At 44.6% G+C, this 17,997-nt stretch overlaps 1 long non-coding RNA gene across 1 annotated transcript; it reads left to right on the forward strand.

Annotated features, from left to right (window-relative positions):
- Positions 1-15,102: 15,102 nt before the first annotated feature.
- LOC106568815 (uncharacterized) lies at positions 15,103-17,997 on the forward strand. The gene is made up of 3 exons (XR_001320402.3): positions 15,103-15,911; positions 16,266-16,968; positions 17,368-17,997. It is a non-coding gene; the product is annotated as an uncharacterized LOC106568815 (long non-coding RNA).

The raw sequence follows: 17,997 nt of genomic DNA on the forward strand, positions 1-17,997 counted from the left end.
ACCTAGCCAAGATAAAGCAAAGCAGTGCGACAAAAACAAGAGTTACACACAAACGTACAGTCAATAACACAATAGAATATATATTTATTTTTTTTGACAAGCAATGTCAGAGCGGCATAGACTGAGATACAGTAGAATAGAATACACTACATACATATGAGATGAGTAATGCAAAATATGTAAACATTATTAAAGTGACTAGTGTTCCATTATTAAAGTGGCCAGTGATTTCAAGTCTATGTATAAAGTGCAGCAGCCTCTAATGTGCTAGGGATGGCTATTTAATAGTCTTATGGGCTTGAGATGGGAGCTGTTTTTGAGTCTCTCGGTCCCAGCTTTGATGCATCTGTACTGACCTCACATTCTAGCAGGGTGAACAGGCAGTGGCTCAGGTGGTTGTCTTTGATTATCTTTGGGCCTTCCTGTGGCATCGGGTGCTGTAGGTGTCCTGGAGGGCTGGTAGTTTGCCCCCAGTGACACGTTGGGCAGACCGCACCACCTTCTGGAGAGCCCTGTGGTTGAGGGCGGTGCAGTTGCCGTACCAGTCGGTGATACAGCCCAACAGGATGCTCTCACTTGTGCATCTGTAAAAGTTTGTGAGGGTTTTAGGTGCCAAGCTACATTTCTTCAGCCTCCTGATTTTGAAGAAGCACCGAGGAACTTGAAGCTTTCGACCTTCTCCACTGCGGTCTCTAAAGTTTGAATAAAACTGTATAGTTGGCTACGATGATATCTAATAGGATTGATTATGGGCCTACTAATAATAATAATACTAGCCCATTATTTAAAAAGATAGGCATGAGCCTTTAAAATTGGTAACAAAAAATGGAATAAAACTGCCCAACAACTAGGCCTATATGTCACGGCTGTTCGAATGATCGGACCAAAATGCAGCGTGTTCGTAGTTCCACATATTTATTAAACGTGAAACTGAATGCAATACACTTAAATACTTGAAAACAACAAACTGTGATGCAGAGATAATAACCCACCAAAACAGGAAGAGAAAAACCCCTACTTAAATATGATCTCTAATCAGAGGCAATGAGGATCAGCTGCCTCCAATTAGAGATCAACCCAAACAATCACAACATAGAAATAGAAAAACTAGAACTTAAACATAGAAATAAAAAAACATAGAACAACCCAAAACACCCCGTCACGCCCTGCCCTACTCTACTATACTATAGAAAATGACATCTTACTAGGGTCAGGACGTGACAGTACACCCCCCCCCCCCCCCCCCCCAAAAGGTGCAGACTCCGAATGCAAACAAAAACAAAAAACCCAACAAAACAACCACAAAACACAAAGGGAGGGTAGGGTGGGTGACTAATGTCTATGGCGGCGGCTCTGGTTCCGGGCGTAGTACCCCCACCGCCCACTGATCCCCCCGCTTCTGTACGTCTGGAGGAACCAGATCATGGATCATCGCCGGAGGCTTCGGACCGCCAACCGCTGCTGAAGACTCTGGGCTGCAGACCGCCGCTGAAGGCTCCGGACTGGGGAGCGTCGCTGGAGGCTCCGGGCTGGGGAGCGTCGCTGGAGGCTCCGGGCTGAGGAGCGTCGCTGGAGGCTCCGGGCTGAGGAGCGTCGCTGGAGGCCCCGGGCTGAGGAGCGTCGCTGGAGGCCTGATGCGTGGGACTGGCATAGGAGGCGCCAGAATAGTAACACGCACCTCAGGGCGAGTGCGGGGAGCAGGAACAGGACATACTGGGCCGTGGAGGCGCACTGGAGATCGAGCGTAGAACCACCCGTTCTGGCTGGATGCTCAACCTAGCTCGACCAATGCAGGGCACGGGCACAGATCGCACCGGCCTGTGAATGCTCACTGGCGATACAGTGCGCATCACCGCATAGCTTGGTGCTTGCCTCGTCACCCGCTCCCTACGGTAAGCACAGGGAGTTGGCTCAGGTCTCCAACCTGATTCTGCCAATCTCCCCGTGTGCCCCCCCAAAAAAATATTTTGGGGGGCTGCCTCTCACACTTGCATCGTGGCTTGTACAGCGCCTCATAGTAACGCCGCTCTGCCTTCGCTGCCTCAAGTTCCTCCTTCGGTCGGCGATACTCCCCAGCCTGACTCCAGGGTCCTTTCCTGTCCATAATTTCCTTCCAAGTCCATTCCACGCTGCATGGTCCTTTGGTGGTGGGTTATTCTGTCACGGCTGTTCGAATGATCGGACCAAAATGCATCGTGTTCGTAGTTCCACATATTTATTAAACGTGAAACTGAATGCAATACACTTAAATACTTGAAAACACAAAAACAACAAACCATGACGCAGAGAGGAAAACACACTACACAAAAGATAATAACCCACCAAAACAGGAAGAGAAAAACCCCTACTTAAATATGATCTCTAATCAGAGGCAATGAGGATCAGCTGCCTCCAATTAGAGATCAACCCAAACAATCCCAACATAGAAATAGAAAAACTAGAACTTAAACATAGAAATAAAAAACATAGAACAACCCAAAACACCCCCTGTCACGCCCTGCTCTACTATAGAAAATGACATCTTACTAGGGTCAGGACGTGACACTATAAATACATACTTTAACCAACCTAAGCCACCTACAGTGCCACATCATCAGATAGGCGCATTACATTTGATAATTTACGAACATTAGGCCCATAGGATAATAACACTGCCATTATAGCCATCACTAGGCTCAGAATAGTCTGTGGAAGGTGGGCCTAGGGCTCATACACATGTAATTAGATAGGCTACAACAGAACAACAGCATTGAATGTATTTCTGCACAGGCCTGCATAGGCCTATGTATTGGTCTACCTGTGCCATCATGGGCTGGAGTCCGTTCTGCCAAGCCGATTGTCTGAAGTCAGCACAACCTGCCAAGGTATGTCTTCTTGAGTCCCCGGTAGTCAATGCACGGGCGCAGGGTCTTGTGCTTTTTCTCCACGAAGAAGAACCCTGGAACACATCGACAACAGCCACCCTCGAAGCATCGTTACCCATCGCTCCACAAAAGCTGCTGCCCTTGCAGAGCAAGGGGAACAACTTCTCCAAGTCTCAGAGTGAGTGACGTCACTGATTGAAACGCTATTAGCGCGCACCCCGCTAACTAGCTAGCAATTTCACATCGGTTACACCAGCCTAATCTCAGGAGTTGATAGGCTTGAAGTCATAAACAGCTCAATCCTTGAAGCATTGCGAAGAGCTGCTGGCAAATGCACGAAAGTGCTGTTTGAATGAATGCTTACAGGTCTGCTGCTGCCTACCATTGCTCAGTCAGACTGCTCTATCAAATCATAGACTTAATTATAACATAATAACACACAGAAATACGAGCCTTTGGTCATTAATATGGTGGAATCCGGAAACTATCATTTCGAAAACAAAACGTTTATTCTTTCAGTGAAATACGGAACCGTTACGTATTTTATCTAATGAGTGGCATTCCTAAGTCTAAATATTGCTGTTACATTGTACAACCTTCATTGTTATGTCATAATTATGTACAATTCTGGCAAATTAATTACGGTCTTTGTTAGGAATAAATGGACTTCACACAGTTCGCAATGAGCCAGGCGGCCCAAACTGCTGCATATACCCTGACTGCTTGCACGGAACGCAAGAGAAGTGACATAATTTCCCTAATTATAAGAAATTCATGTTAGCAGGCTAACTAAATCGGCAGGTTTAAAAATATATACTTGTGTATTGATTTTAAAGAAAGGCATTGATGTTTATGGTTAGGTTTGGTGCAACGACAGTGCTAAATCATCACCCGTTAAGCGAAGTAGGGTGTGATTCGATGACAAATTAACAGGCACCGCATCGATTATATGAAACGCAAGACACGCTAGATAAACTAGTAATATCATCAACCATGTGTAGTTAACTAGTGATTATGTGAAGATTGATTGTTTTTTTATAAGTTTAATGCTAGCTAGCAACTTACCTTGGCTTCTTGCTGCCCTCGCGTAACAGGTAGTCAGCCTGCCATGCAGGCTCCTCATGGAGTGCAATGTAAGGCAGGTGATTAGAGCGTTGGACTAGTAACCGGAAGGTTGCAAAAACGAATCCCTGAGCTGACCAGGTAAAAATCTGTCGTTCTGCCCCTGAACAAGGCAGTTAACCCACCATTCCTAGGCCGCCTGACTGACTTGCCTAGTTAAATAAAGGTGTGTTAAAAAAAAAAGATTTCCGATTATTAGGAAAACTTGAAATCGACCCTAATTAATCGGCCATTCCGATTAATCGGTTGACCTCTAGTCTCCATAGCCTTGGTCCCGGTCCCGACAGAGAGTACAGACGACCCCGGGGTGGCGTGGTGCAAGGGAAAAGGTCAATCCCGCAGTCATAGGGTCAGTGTGGCGGAAGCGAAGTGGCCCGGGCCTTGCTGAACATCTCCCGGAGGTCCTGGTACTCCGCGGGGATGGCGGAGAGGTCCGGGGCACCTTCCGTGTCCCCAGGAAGACATCCTGGGGCAGGTTGCACTGACTTCAGACAATGGGCGTGGCAGAACAGACTCCAGCCCATGATGGCACCCATAGACCAGTAGATGAGGGGATTGTGTCGCTGGAGCCAGGAGAATCCCAAAACCACGAGAATCTGACCAGCGCTCTAACATCTATGGGAATGGAGAGGGGATGTTCAGCTCGGAAGCCAGGGTAGCGTCCAAAAAGCTCTCATCGGCCCCAGAGTCAATGAGGACCCAGAGAGATTTAGACTGGTTTTCCCACAGCAGAATGGCATGAAAAGGGGTGAGAGCAAGGGAAGCATAAAAGTTCTCCGTATGGCCCACCAGAGTACTCGCTCCTACCGGTGAGCCTGGTCTTTTTAAAGGACAAGAGGACACAAAATCTCCAAGAGTCCCGCAATACAGACAACTCTTCGTGTTGATTCTGTATTGCCGTTCCGCTGGCGACAGCCCAGCCCTGCCTAGTATGCATAGGCTCAGGAAGAGGTGACTCAGCCGTCTTCGGCAACTCTCGGGGGAGGTCAGGAAGCCTCGGGTTCTCTAGGCAATGGGACCACCGTGGACTTCCGGGATGACTCTCAGGCAAGGTGGAATCCCTGGACATATGAGCGAAATAAAATTCTCTCCGTCTGTCGTTCCCGTAATCGCCCATCGATGCGGATGGTCAACGCGATGAATGAATCGAAAACCGTAGGTAACTCCCGAGCAGCAAGCTCGTCCTTGACCTCCTCTGAGACGCCGTGCAGGAATATATTGGGGCAGCAGGGTAGCCTAGTGGTTAGAGCATTGGGCTAGTAACCGAAAGGTTGCAAGTTCGAATCCCCGAGCTGACAAAGTACAAATCTGTCGTTCTGCCGCTGAACAAGGCAGTTAACCCACTGTTCCTAGGCTGTCATTGAAAATAAGAATTTGTTCTTAACTGACTTGCCTAGTTAAATAAAGGTAAAAATATTGAACAGCGCTTCCTGGTTCCAAGCACTCTCCGCTGCCAATGTGTGGAAATCCACTGCATAGTCTGCCACACTGTGAGAGTCCTGCTGAATTAGGGCAGCTTCTCTCCTGGAGAATGGGGCATCAAAAACCTTCTTCACCTCTCCCACGAACCCCTCCAGACTAATGCATATGGCTGGCTGTTGTTCCCATACAGCAGTAGCCCAGGTGAGAGCCCTTCTGGACATCAGTGTGATGAAGTAGGTGATCTGAAGGTTGAAGATGAGGGAACACTGAGCTAGAAACAGGTGCTTGTCTCTCCATTGAAGTGTTCCGGGTGAGGTAAGCTCCCGAGAAGGTGAAGTGACCGATGAGACTGCGCTGCTAACTGCTGAGTTGCTGTGGGGTTACCACCACAGAAGGCTGCCTCCCAGACAACCTGTGGAATTACTCCAGCAAAATGTCCAACGCCTGGGCATGGTGTTATGCCAACGTTTGGACCCCCTCCATAAGGCCACGAAGCAATTCCTCGTGGCTCCCTGGGAGGAGATGGCGTTGCGCAGCTAGCCCGAGTCTGCTGGGTCAGTCATGGCCAGTTCGTACTATCACATTTCAAGGTAAGACCCAGATGCAGACCCGTCAAATTAACAACAGTTTATTAATCCAACAGGGGCAGGCAAAAGACAGGTCAAGGGTAGGCAGAGGTCGGTAATCCAGATAGGTTGGGCAAAGGTACAGGACGGCAGGCAGGCTCAGGGCAGGCAGAAAGGGTAAAAACTGAGAAAACTAGAAAACAGGAACAATTGCGAGAGAGGAACAGGGGAAAACGCTGGTAGGCTTGACGAAACAAAACGAACTGGCAACAGACAAACAGAGAACACAGGTATAAATACACAGGGGATAATGCGGAAGATGAGCGACACATGGAGGGGGGAGACAATCACAAAGACAGGTGAAACAGATCAGGGTGTGACAATTTTCCATAGAACACAGCCCTCGTTGATTATCCCCTACATATTCTTCAAGAATCAATTGGTACATATCATTCATTTAAAAGTCCAAAAATGTATGTAGCAATTGCAAATTGTCCCTTTAAAGCTGCAATATGTACGTTTTTGGGGGACCCAACCAAATTAACATAGAAAATTGAGTTATAGATCTGTCATTATCATTGAAAGCAAGTCTAAAAAGTGGTATATCTGTTCTATTTCTATGCTTCTCGTGCTCAAGTTTCCTTTTTTGTATTTTACTTTCGGTTTTGCACACCAGATTCAAACCGCTGCAAATACAATAGTTTTGGTTAAAGAAAATATATTTTACAGTGGTCTAGATGGTACAATCATTCTCTATATTATACACTGAGTGTACAAAACATTAGGAACACCTTCCTAATATTGAGTTGCATCACCTTTTGCTCTCAGAACAGCCTAGATTCGTTGGGGAATGGACTCCGACTACAAGGTGTTGAAAGCGTTCCACAGGGATGCTATGCTGGCCCATGTTGACTTCAATGCTTCCCACAGTTGTGTCAAATTGTCTGGCTGTCCTTTGGGTGGTGGATCATTCTTGATACACACGGGAAACTGTTGAGCATGAAAAACACAGCTTTGCAGATCTTGACACCAACCAGTGCCCCTGGCACCTACTACCATGCCCTGTTCAAAGGCACTTCAATATTTTGTCCTGCCCATTCACTGTCTGAATGGCACACACACACAATCCATAGCTGTGTTCAAATACTCATTCTAACCGCACTAACCGTACTATTTGTAACATAAATTGAGTATATAGTATGCTTGTTGGCAGGGTTGGGAATTTGCTATTTACATGTGAAAAATGAATGCCATATGCTGCATTTGCTATAGACCTATTGTTTACCTTTTTGTTAGTGTCACTTTGATATGCAGCTGTTTAAAGGGCAAATTCACAGATGAAACAATAACAAAACGGTCGGGCAACCAACCACCTCTGTTTTGGTAAAAAGATGAGGGATGGGCCTGGAGAAATGTAACCACTCTCAGATTGCAGTTTTTTACAATCGCTAGGACCCATTTCTCAATACTTAGGTCACTTTTTCAGAACTCTTCACACAGTGAGCACAACAGCAGTCTATGTGGGCTAAACTGTGGATAATTTTTATTGCTTTGGCACAAAATGCATTCAATGACTACATCTTTCAAATTTCATGAATTATTTTCTCACTCAGACACAACCACCACCAAAACTCTATGTTCCTACAGGCCAATTTGCACATGTTTACATACTCTTTTGAAAACTGTTAAACTTATGTTCAAAACCTAACATAACACAAAATTGAATAAGACAGCAATTTGCTACATTTCCACAGTAATACCGTATTGAAATATGTTCCAAATCTAAAAAATGAAATACTATCAAAACAATTAGACCAACCACAGCTGATTCCCATTGTAGCTGAACACCTACCCAGGTGTTAGTCTTTCAATTTCATTACCATCTATACAAAAGGGGACATTTTAGGAATAATGCTGTACTGTAATGTAAACATGGACCCAGCCAGAGATAGAGAAGTGGCTGACAGAGGAAGAAGAGTGGCTGGGAGAGGGAGAGGAAGTGTCACGTCCTGACCAGTATAAGGGGTTATTTGTTATTGTAGTTTGGTCAGGACGTGACAGGGGGTGTTTGTTTAGAGTGTTTCGGGGTTTGTTGGGCTATGTTCATATTTAAGAGGGGTGTTTGTTTAGAGTGTTTCGGGGTTTGTTGGGCTATGTTCTTTGTTAGTCTATTTCTTTGTTAGTTCTAGTATGTCTAGTTCTATGTTTAGTTAATGGGGTTGACCTTCAATTAGAAGCAGCTGCTCCTCGTTGCTTCTAATTGAAGGTCCTATTTAAGAGGGGTGTTTTTTCTATGGGATTGGTGGGTAGTTGTTCCTTGTTTAGTGTTTGTTGCACCTGACAGGACTGTTTCGTTTTGTTTTGGTATATGTATTTAGTTGTTTCTCCTTCTTCAAATAAAAAGAAGATGAGTATACATATCCCCGCTGCATTTTGGTCCAATCCTTACGACAACCGTGACAGGAAGAGGAGTACGTATGTCACGACTTCCACCGAAGTCGATCCCTCTCCTTGTTCGGGTGGCGTTCGACGTCACCGGCCTTCTAGCCACCGCCGATCCATTTTCCATTTGTTTTGTCTTAGTCTTACACACCTGGTTTCCCTCACCCAATTACCTGTTTATTATTTAACCCTCTGTTCCCCATGTTTGTTTGTGAGTGATTGTTTAGTGTATTTTCGGTCCGTTATTGTGTGCTCGTATGTTACTTTGTACATTTGACATTTTGAGTAAAAATACGTTGATTACTCATATTTGCTGTCTTGCGCCTGACTCTCTACACCAGCTACACACAGGACCTTTACAATGTATGCGTGGTGGAAGAAGACTGAGAGGAAGATCAAGAGCTGTAGTCTCAGATGAGATTAGGACTACTATAATTGATCATGTAATAAATCATGGTCTATCAATGAGACAGGCTGATCTGAGAGTGTAGCCACATCTGCAACGCTCAACAGTGGCATCTGTTGTGAGAAATTTCCGGCAAAACAACAGGTGAGATGTGCATTCTACAAGGGCATCTGACTGAACTGCACATTACAGAAGTAAATTGAGCAAAGCCTCCAAACCCACTTGTGTGTAATTGTTTTTGTATTTCTGCTTAGGACCCAACTGTTACCTCCCACAGGTGGGAGAGGTAAGATTCTCACTGCTGTGCAGGAAACTGCAATCGTTGATATGGTCATCAGAAACAATGGCATAAAACTCACAGAGATTCGGGACAGAGTGTTGGTAGACAACATTACATTTGGAAATATTCACAAAGTAAGCATAACAACTATTTCTAGAGTCCTGAAACAACATCAAGTCAGGAAGAAGCAGTTGTACACTTTCCCCTTTGACAGGAACTCTTTACGAGTCAAGCAACTCAGGAACCAATATGTCCAGGTAAAATGACTGTAAAATACAGAACTGGTTTTGAACTAAACCAAATAGGGCAGAGACACACAATGGCATGTTTTAGGTATAATGTTAACTAGCGTAATAGCCTAACTCTTATGTTGCCTTGTGGATTTATTTTTGAGAGTTATGGAGATTGAAGCCAGGCAAACACCCCACATATTCATCTTTGTGGATGAGGCTGGTTTCAACTTGGCCAAAACACGGCGGCGAGGAAGGAATGTGATTGGTAAAAGAGCCACAGTGGATGTCCCGGGCCAGAGGGGTGCCAACATCACAATGTGTACAGCAGTATCCTCTGATGGATTGCTGTTACACAAACCGCTAATTGGACCACACAACACCGAGCGTCTCATTTCATTCCTGGGTGACCTCTATGGAAGGGTTGTGCCAGGTGAGGAAAGGGTTGGAGTGAGGCGAAGTCGGCAAACGTTTGTAATTGTATGGGACAATGTGGCATTTCACCACTCCCATGCAGTCACAGAGTGGTTTGCAGCCCATCCCAGGATGCTGTCCCTTTTCCTCCCACCTTACTCTCCATTCCTCAACCCCATAGAGGAATTATTTTCCTCATGGATGTGGAAGGTTTATGACATAATCAAATGTCCTTCCTGGACGCAATGAATGCTGGATGCCTGGACATATCTGCAGAAGTTTGCCAGGGATGCCAAAAGATTATTTCTTAGGTGTATTGCCCAAGATGACATAAGATGTGATGTGGATGAGAACCTGTGGCCAAATGCAGAAGACAGGGTTGACTAGCATTGGTGTATATACAAATTATTATATATATACACTCAATGCCAAATAAATACATAAAACATATTGAAGCATATTGCATCATGTCTGATTCATTCCTGAAACATATAATGCAGTGAATTCTAAACAGTAGAGAGGTGTCATTCTTGTTTTGTAAAGACATTTTACAAAAGAAAACATTGTGTAATGCAGCCTGTTAGTGTTTTTTAGGTAATTGTTTTATGAGTGACAAAGTGTGCTTGATGGGTGACAACCTTTGCTAGTGTTATGGAAGAATGAGCTGATTTGAGACATGTATGAATTGTTTTGGTAGTTTTAGTGGATTTTGGATGTGAAAGTAACTGCTGTGCCAAGCTTAAAGTTGGTTAGGAGAACTGTGTGAAGAGTTTTGAAAAAGTGACCTAAGTATTAGGAAATGGGTCCTAGCGATTGTAAAAAACTGTAATAGACAGAGCTATGGCTGCAAGGACTGACCATCCATGATATCAAAATTATCGTTTTAACCATGTTATGAGGCTATACAGTGTTTGCTTACATTTACAATGTATACAAACATTGGAGGAAAACAAGCTTATATTGTGGGTTCTCATGGAGTGTGACAGTTGAACTAAGATCATGAGGCATTTATAAGTTATATTCTTCAAGAATCAATGGATATATATATATATATATATACAGTATCTCACAAAAGTGAGTACACCCCTCACATTTTTGTAAATATTTGAGTATATCTTTTCATGTGACAACAATGAAGAAATGACACTTTGCAACAATGTAAAGTAGTGAGTGTACAGCTTTGCTGTCTCCTCAAAATAACTCAACACACAGCCATTAATGTCTAAACCGCTGGCAACAAAAGTGAGTACACCCCTAAGTGAAAATGTCCAAATTGGGCCCAATTAGCCATTTTCCCTCCCCGGTGTCATGTGACTCGTTAGTGTTACAAGGTCTCAGGTGTGAATGGGGAGCAGGTGTGTTAAATTTGGTGTCATCGCTCTCACACTCCCTCATACTGACTGGTCACTGGAAGTTCAACATGGCACCTCATGGCAAAGAACTCTCTGAGGATCTGAAAAAAAGAATTCTTGCTCTACATAAAGATGGCCTGGGCTTTAAGAAGATTGCCAAGACCCTGAAACTGAGCTGCAGCACGGTGGCCAAGACCATACAGCGGTTTAACAGGACAGGTTCCACTCAGAACAGGCCTCGCCATGGTCGACCGAAGAAGTTGAGTGCACGTGCTCAGCGTCATATCCAGAGGTTGTTTACATTTTTACATTTACGTCATTTAGCAGACGCTCTTATCCAGAGCGACTTACAAATTGGTGCATTCACCTTATGATATCCAGTGGAACAACCACTTTACAATAGTACATCTATATCTTTTTTGGGGGGTTAGAAGGATTATTTAATCCTATCCCAGGTATTCCTTAAAGAGGTGGGGTTTCAGGTGTCTCCGGAAGGTGGTGATTAACTCCGCTGTCCTGGCATCGTGAGGGAGCTTGTTCCACCATTGGGGTGCCAGAGCAGCGAACAGTTTTGACTGGGCTGAGCGGGAACTGTGCTTCCTCAGAGGTAGGGGGGCCAGCAGGCCAGAGGTGGACCAACGCAGTGCCCTTCTTTGGGTGTAGGGACTGATCAGAGCCTGAAGGTACGGAGGTGCCGTTCCCCTCACAGCTCCGTAGGCAAGCACCATGGTCTTGTAGCAGATGCGAGCTTCAACTGGAAGCCAGTGGAGTGTGCGGAGGAGCGGGGTGACGTGAGAGAACTTGGGAAGGTTGAACACCAGATGGGCTGCGGTGTTCTGGATGAGTTGTAGGGGTTTAATGGCACAGGCAGGGAGCCCCGCTAACAGCGAGTTGCAGTAATCCAGACGGGAGATGACAAGTGCCTGGATTAGGACCTGCACCGCTTCCTGTGTGAGGCAGGGTCGTACTCTGCGAATGTTGTAGAGCATGAACCTACAGGATCGGGTCACCGCCTTGATGTTAGCGGAGAACGACAGGGTGTTGTCCAGGGTCACGCCAAGGCTCTTAGCACTCTGGGAGGAGGACACAATGGAGTTGTCAACCGTGATGGTGAGATCATGGAACGGGCAGTCCTTCCCCGGGAGGAAGAGCAGCTCCGTCTTGCAGTGGTGATCCGTCATCCACACTGATATGTCTGCCAGACATGCAGAGATGCGATTCGCCACCTGGTTATCAGAAGGGGGAAAGGAGAAGATGAATTGTGTGTCGTCTGCGTAGCAATGATAGGAGAGACCATGTGAGGATATGACAGAGCCAAGTGACTTGGTGTATAGCGAGAATAGGAGAGGGCCTAGAACTGAGCCCTGGGGGACACCAGTGGTGAGAGCACGTGGTGCGGAGACGGATTCTCGCCACACCACCTGGTAGGAGCGACCTATCAGGTAGGACGCAATCCAAGAGTGAGCCGCGCCGGAGATGCCCAACTCGGAGAGGGTGGAGAGGAGGATCTGATGGCTTTGGGAAATAGACGTATGAGTGCTGCCAGCATTGCTGCAGAGGTTGAAGGGGTGGGGGGTCAGCCTGTCAGTGCTCTGACCATACGCCGCACACTGCATCAAATTGGTCTGCATGGCTGTCGTCCCAGAAGGAAGCCTCTTCTAAAGATGATGCACAAGAAAGCCCGCAAACAGTTTGCTGAAGACAAGCAGACTAAGAACATGGATTACTGGAACCATGTCCTGTGGTCTGATGAGACCTAGATAAACTTATTTGGTTCAGATGATGTCAAGCGTGTGTGGCGGCAACCAGGTGAGGAGTACAAAGACAAGTGTGTCTTGCCTAGAGTCAAGCATGGTGGTGGGAGTGTCATGGTCTGGGGCTGCATGAGTGCTGCCGGCACTGGGGAGCTACAGTTCATTGAGGGAACCATGAATGCCAACATGTACTGTGACATACTGAAGCAGAGCATGATCCCCTCCCTTCGGAGACTGGGCCACAGGGCAGTATTCCAACATGATAACGACCCCAAACACACCTCCAAGACGACCACTGCCATGCTAAAGAAGCTGAGGGTAAAGGTGATGGACTGGCCAAGCATGTCTCCAGACCTAAACCCTATTGAGCATCTGTTGGGCATCCTCAAACAGAAGGTGGAGGAGTGAAAGGTCTCTAACATCCACCAGCTCCGTGATGTCGTCATGGAGGAGTGGAAGAGGACTCCAGTGGCAACCTGTGAAGCTCTGGTGAACTCCATGCCCAAGAGGGTTAAGGCAGTGCTGGAAAATGATGGTGGCCACACAAAATATTGACACTTTGTGCCCAATATGGATATTTTCACTTAGGGGTGTACTCACTTTTGTTGCCAGCGGTTTAGACATTAATGGCTGTGTGTTGTGTTATTTTGAGGGGACAGCAAATTTATACTGTTATACAAGCTGTACACTCACTACTTTACATTGTAGCAAAGTGTCATTTCTTCTGTGTTGTCACATGAAAAAATATACTCAAATATTTACAAAAATGTGAGGGGTGTACTCACTTTTGTGAGATACTGTGTATATATATAATTTATAAATCCAAAAATGGACGTAGCAACTACAGATTGCCACTTTAAGTCTATCAAAGGTGTGAAAGTTTGAACATGTGTCCATTAGGCCTATGGATTTTTCTTTATATCAGCACGAATTAGATTGAGCAATAAAAGCTCCACTTTTATTCCATAGACTTGGATCCGCACTATGCACCTGTTGCAAGATCGCATTTTTCACAGGCTGTCCACTGGTTTCAAAAACAATCATTGATAGGCAGCTTAAACTTCTTGAATTCAACCATATTTGAGTTCAAATGTACATTTAGATTTGTGAACAGCCATCCACAACAACCACAATCCGTAAGGCGCAAATAGCTAAATGAGAAAGATGGTTTGATTCACATCAATGCGCTATGTAGATATCAATAATAAGTGATATCCGTATCGCCGTACAGCACTACTGTCATCCTTACCTTCAAGCGTTAATTCAAATTGGATAATCTTTGGATGCCGACAGCAGTCGTACCATTGGAAGACATAGCTTGGACTGTAGCCTACAAAAGCCCATTCCTGCTCTTTTCCCGCGATCCATCAAACATATTTGGTGTGTCATCATAGTGGTCTCTGACTTGTGGTCAGACTCGCTCATGTGGAACAAACTTAAATATGTGCCTTTTTTCAATGCTGATTTGAATGTCATTGCGAAAACACAGAAGTGTCAGATTTTTTTTCTCGCAAACATCCTTTCTGAATTTAAAAGTAATCATTGATGTTATCATCTAGTTTTTCAAAAGTATCAGTAATCTGATTACAATATTTTTGCTGGTAATGTAACGGATTACAGTTTCCGTTTTTTGTAATCCCTTACATGTAATCCGTTACTCCCCAACCCTGCTTGTTGGTCATAGTATGGATATAGTTAGTATGCCAAAAGTTCCCAGATGTCGTACTACATTCACCAAAATACGAAGTATACAAGCAGTGGACACTATTTCCGTGCTTTTTGGGCCCATAATGCAATTCTTCAGAAAATGGGGTTAGCTTCACACTGTTTTCAGATTTGAAGAGAATGGCGGAAAATAAGCAGCTGAAGTCCAACGAGAGCGGATTCAAATTCATTGCTTTAACTAATTTTGACAAATGTTAAGAAAATGTAGAGCAATGTAGTAAAGTAATGAATTTTCAAATACGTTATTTTACACATTATGTTGGCTGACAATTTGTTAGCTACACTATCCTTACGAACCGCATAGCATATCATTACAGCAGTATGTACCGTTATGTTAGCTAGCTACCTAAAGTTAGTTGGCTATTAATACATCCCACTTGCCAGTATATTAACTATATGCTAACTACCCAACGTTTATTGACTTGATTATTCCCGTCATTCTTAGCTTAGCTAAATGGTATAGTCGTTGTGTTTTCTCAATGGACATTCTGGTGCATTCGTAAATTCGCTCTGGCAATCTACTCTGATTTCAGAGCACTCTCGTCTGAATGGGTGTACCTGTGCCAGATGAATAACTGATGAATTTTACGAACGCTGGCAAAAAAAAAGTGTCATTAAATTGTTGCCAGCAGCACAGTTACAGTCACCAACGCTCTGGATAACATGAAAACAGCCTAACCAGCTCTGCTAGAATGAGGAAATGGTCAGAGTGAGGTGTTCTCTAGGATCAACCATACTCCTCGGGCCAGTGCGTCCAGTGTGCACGGCCAATCTGACAACACTGAATTTACAAACACCCAGAGCACACTCTTGCACTCCAGATTGAATTCATGAACAAACCGGAAATCATAAAATGTTTAGCTAGTGACTTGTCATGGTAACAAGCTAGCAAGAGGTTGCAAAGCAACAGCATCAACTTCCGGTAGACAGGCGAAGCGCTAGTATGCTCAACTGAAATGATACCGTTCGCTTACAGTATACTAAAATGAACTAATAGTATATACTCATTAAGTATGTAGTATACAGTATGTTAGCATGGGTATTCGAACACTGCTCAGGTGTACTTACGTATCTCATCTTCTGTAGCCAGCGTAATGCTTCGAACACACCGACTGCGTTTTGCATCACTGCTGCATAACATTTTGCGCAGCTAGGCAACTATACTGATGCAGGTATCTTTTGCAGATGGTCGCATGCGTTTGGACACATGGAGAGAATCATTTTTGCAGTATCCTCAAAACTGTGTCTTTTTGAGACAACTGCTGACAGCTACAGGGACATAAACACAAAAAATGCTGCTTGGAGACAAGTGTCCACGATAGTAGGATTGCCAGGTCAGTTTAGTAGTGAGCTTGTGCTAGATTGGGCTAGTTAACGTGAGCTAGCTAGCTAACCTTGCTTGCTAACCTAGCCAATGAGGTGTGTGTGTATGTGTGTGAAAGAAATAGTCATATAAATTCTGCTAGTTCCTACCCCTGATAACTTTACCAAATAATCATGTTTGAAAGAGTGAATGTGTATGTCAGATAAATAGTAATAGAAATGGTAGATACTACTGTACCCCTGATAATTTGGTCAGATAACCATGTGCGTGTGTGTGTACAGTAGGTGACATGTCCATGATAGCTATCTAATAACTATAGTTATGTTAGGTAATGGTTTGGCTTATCATGTTCATGTCTATGTAGAAGAAGACTGTAGGAGGAAGTGGAGAGTACTCAGGGACAGGTATCAGAGAGAGAGAAGGGCAGAGAAAGGGAAGAAGAGGTCTGGGTCAGCAGCTTCAGGCCAGCAGCCTTGGCGCTTTTGCCACATTCTTTCTTCTCTTGATCCATTTATTGTGCCTAGGGCAATGAGTGGCAATTTTACAGCCAGACCCTCAACGTCATCTACAAGTGCGACCATGGCCTTCACCGGTGCAGCGAGATCCTCTACAACGTCTACGTCATCCACGAGTATGACCACCACCGGTGCAGCCATGGAAGACGGGGCGGCAGCGATAAAGACGATGAAATGGAGGAAGAACCTCTGGATCTCGGACCACCTGAGATTATTATGAACCCCACAGAAGTGACCACTGAGGACCTCGTTGAACAGGATGTGGCCGTGGAGACAAACGAGGAGAGAAACACAGAGAGAGAAACGAAGATGAACGTCGTCACACCAGGCATCATCGGAGGTACCAGCCCCCAGAGCCACTCAACTCATTTCAGCAGAGGCTCTTCCAAGCCGTCGAGAGGGATGCAGCCCAACCTGATGCTCACAGGAAGGAGGATGAAGAGACCCTCTTTGCCATGAGCCTGGTGCCAACCCTGAAGAGGCTGCCTCAGCAAAGAAAAGCAGCAGTTAAGGTTAAAATGTATCAGCTGCTTTTCCAAGCCGAGTTCAATGGTACGTTTTCTTTCTTCTCTACATCACAGGTAGTGTCATAAGTGTTGTGACAGTGAAGTAAAGTACCGGTAGGTCATTCTTTACAGTATACTCATGTAGGCTAATTGGTATTTCAGATCAAAGTATTAATATGAGGCAAATGTACAGCTGTTGTTTCTAGGTTGGAAAATATCCCAAAACAACAGTTTACTGTCTAAATATTTGCCTGTCATATTCATCTTTATCTCTGAAATACAAATTCCATGAGTAAACAGCGAGTAATACCAACTTTACCGCACTGTTACAATATTTATGCCTCTAACTACACTATACAAGCAGTATTTAGTTAACATAAATCTCACCTTTTATGGTTTTCTTTTATGTTAAGCTTGTATGTGTTGTTTTTCTTTTCCCTTCCAGAGATGGAGTCCATTTAGCCGACCAGCTCACAGGAAGGACAGGAAGAGGAGAGGAGTTGTCTGGTTGTTGTTTTTGACCTCCTTCATTGTACCTTTCTTTTCACACACGTCCGTTCCGTTTAAATTCAGTCAATTCATAAAGTCATTTGTTTATAAAGTCTTAGGATAGCATTCATTATTAGTGTTACATAGGTTTCTGAATTGACAGAATTGAAACTCATACACCGAAGAACTCACAGATGCTCTTGTTGGTCTCTTACGAGACTAAAGGTCAATATATTTATTTAATTTAAAACCACTTGAAAACCAGGGTGTTGAAACTTTTTGTGAAGTTATGTTCCATCGACTGGTCCATGACGTCCAGGGGCCATTTGTTTGTTTAGCTGTGTTATGGCTACACATTCTTTTCTTTTTTTCAGAGACAGAGACACACACACACCTCTCCTCCCTGTACCTCAGATCTCCAGTGCCCTGCCCTCTCTCTCTTTATGGCCATGTCTGAAGTTCCCCTACTACGTCTAGGCTTTATGAGTAGTCCCTGTATCTGTCTGCAGTTGTACCAAAAAAGACATGCTCTTGTTGTTCTCTTACAGATTACAGGCTACACATTCATTTAAAAAAATAAATGTTT

The sequence above is a fragment of the Salmo salar genome, chromosome 14 (genome assembly GCF_965601325.2).
Source record: "Salmo salar chromosome 14, fSalSal1, whole genome shotgun sequence".
NCBI classification, from domain to species: Eukaryota; Metazoa; Chordata; class Actinopteri; order Salmoniformes; family Salmonidae; genus Salmo; species Salmo salar.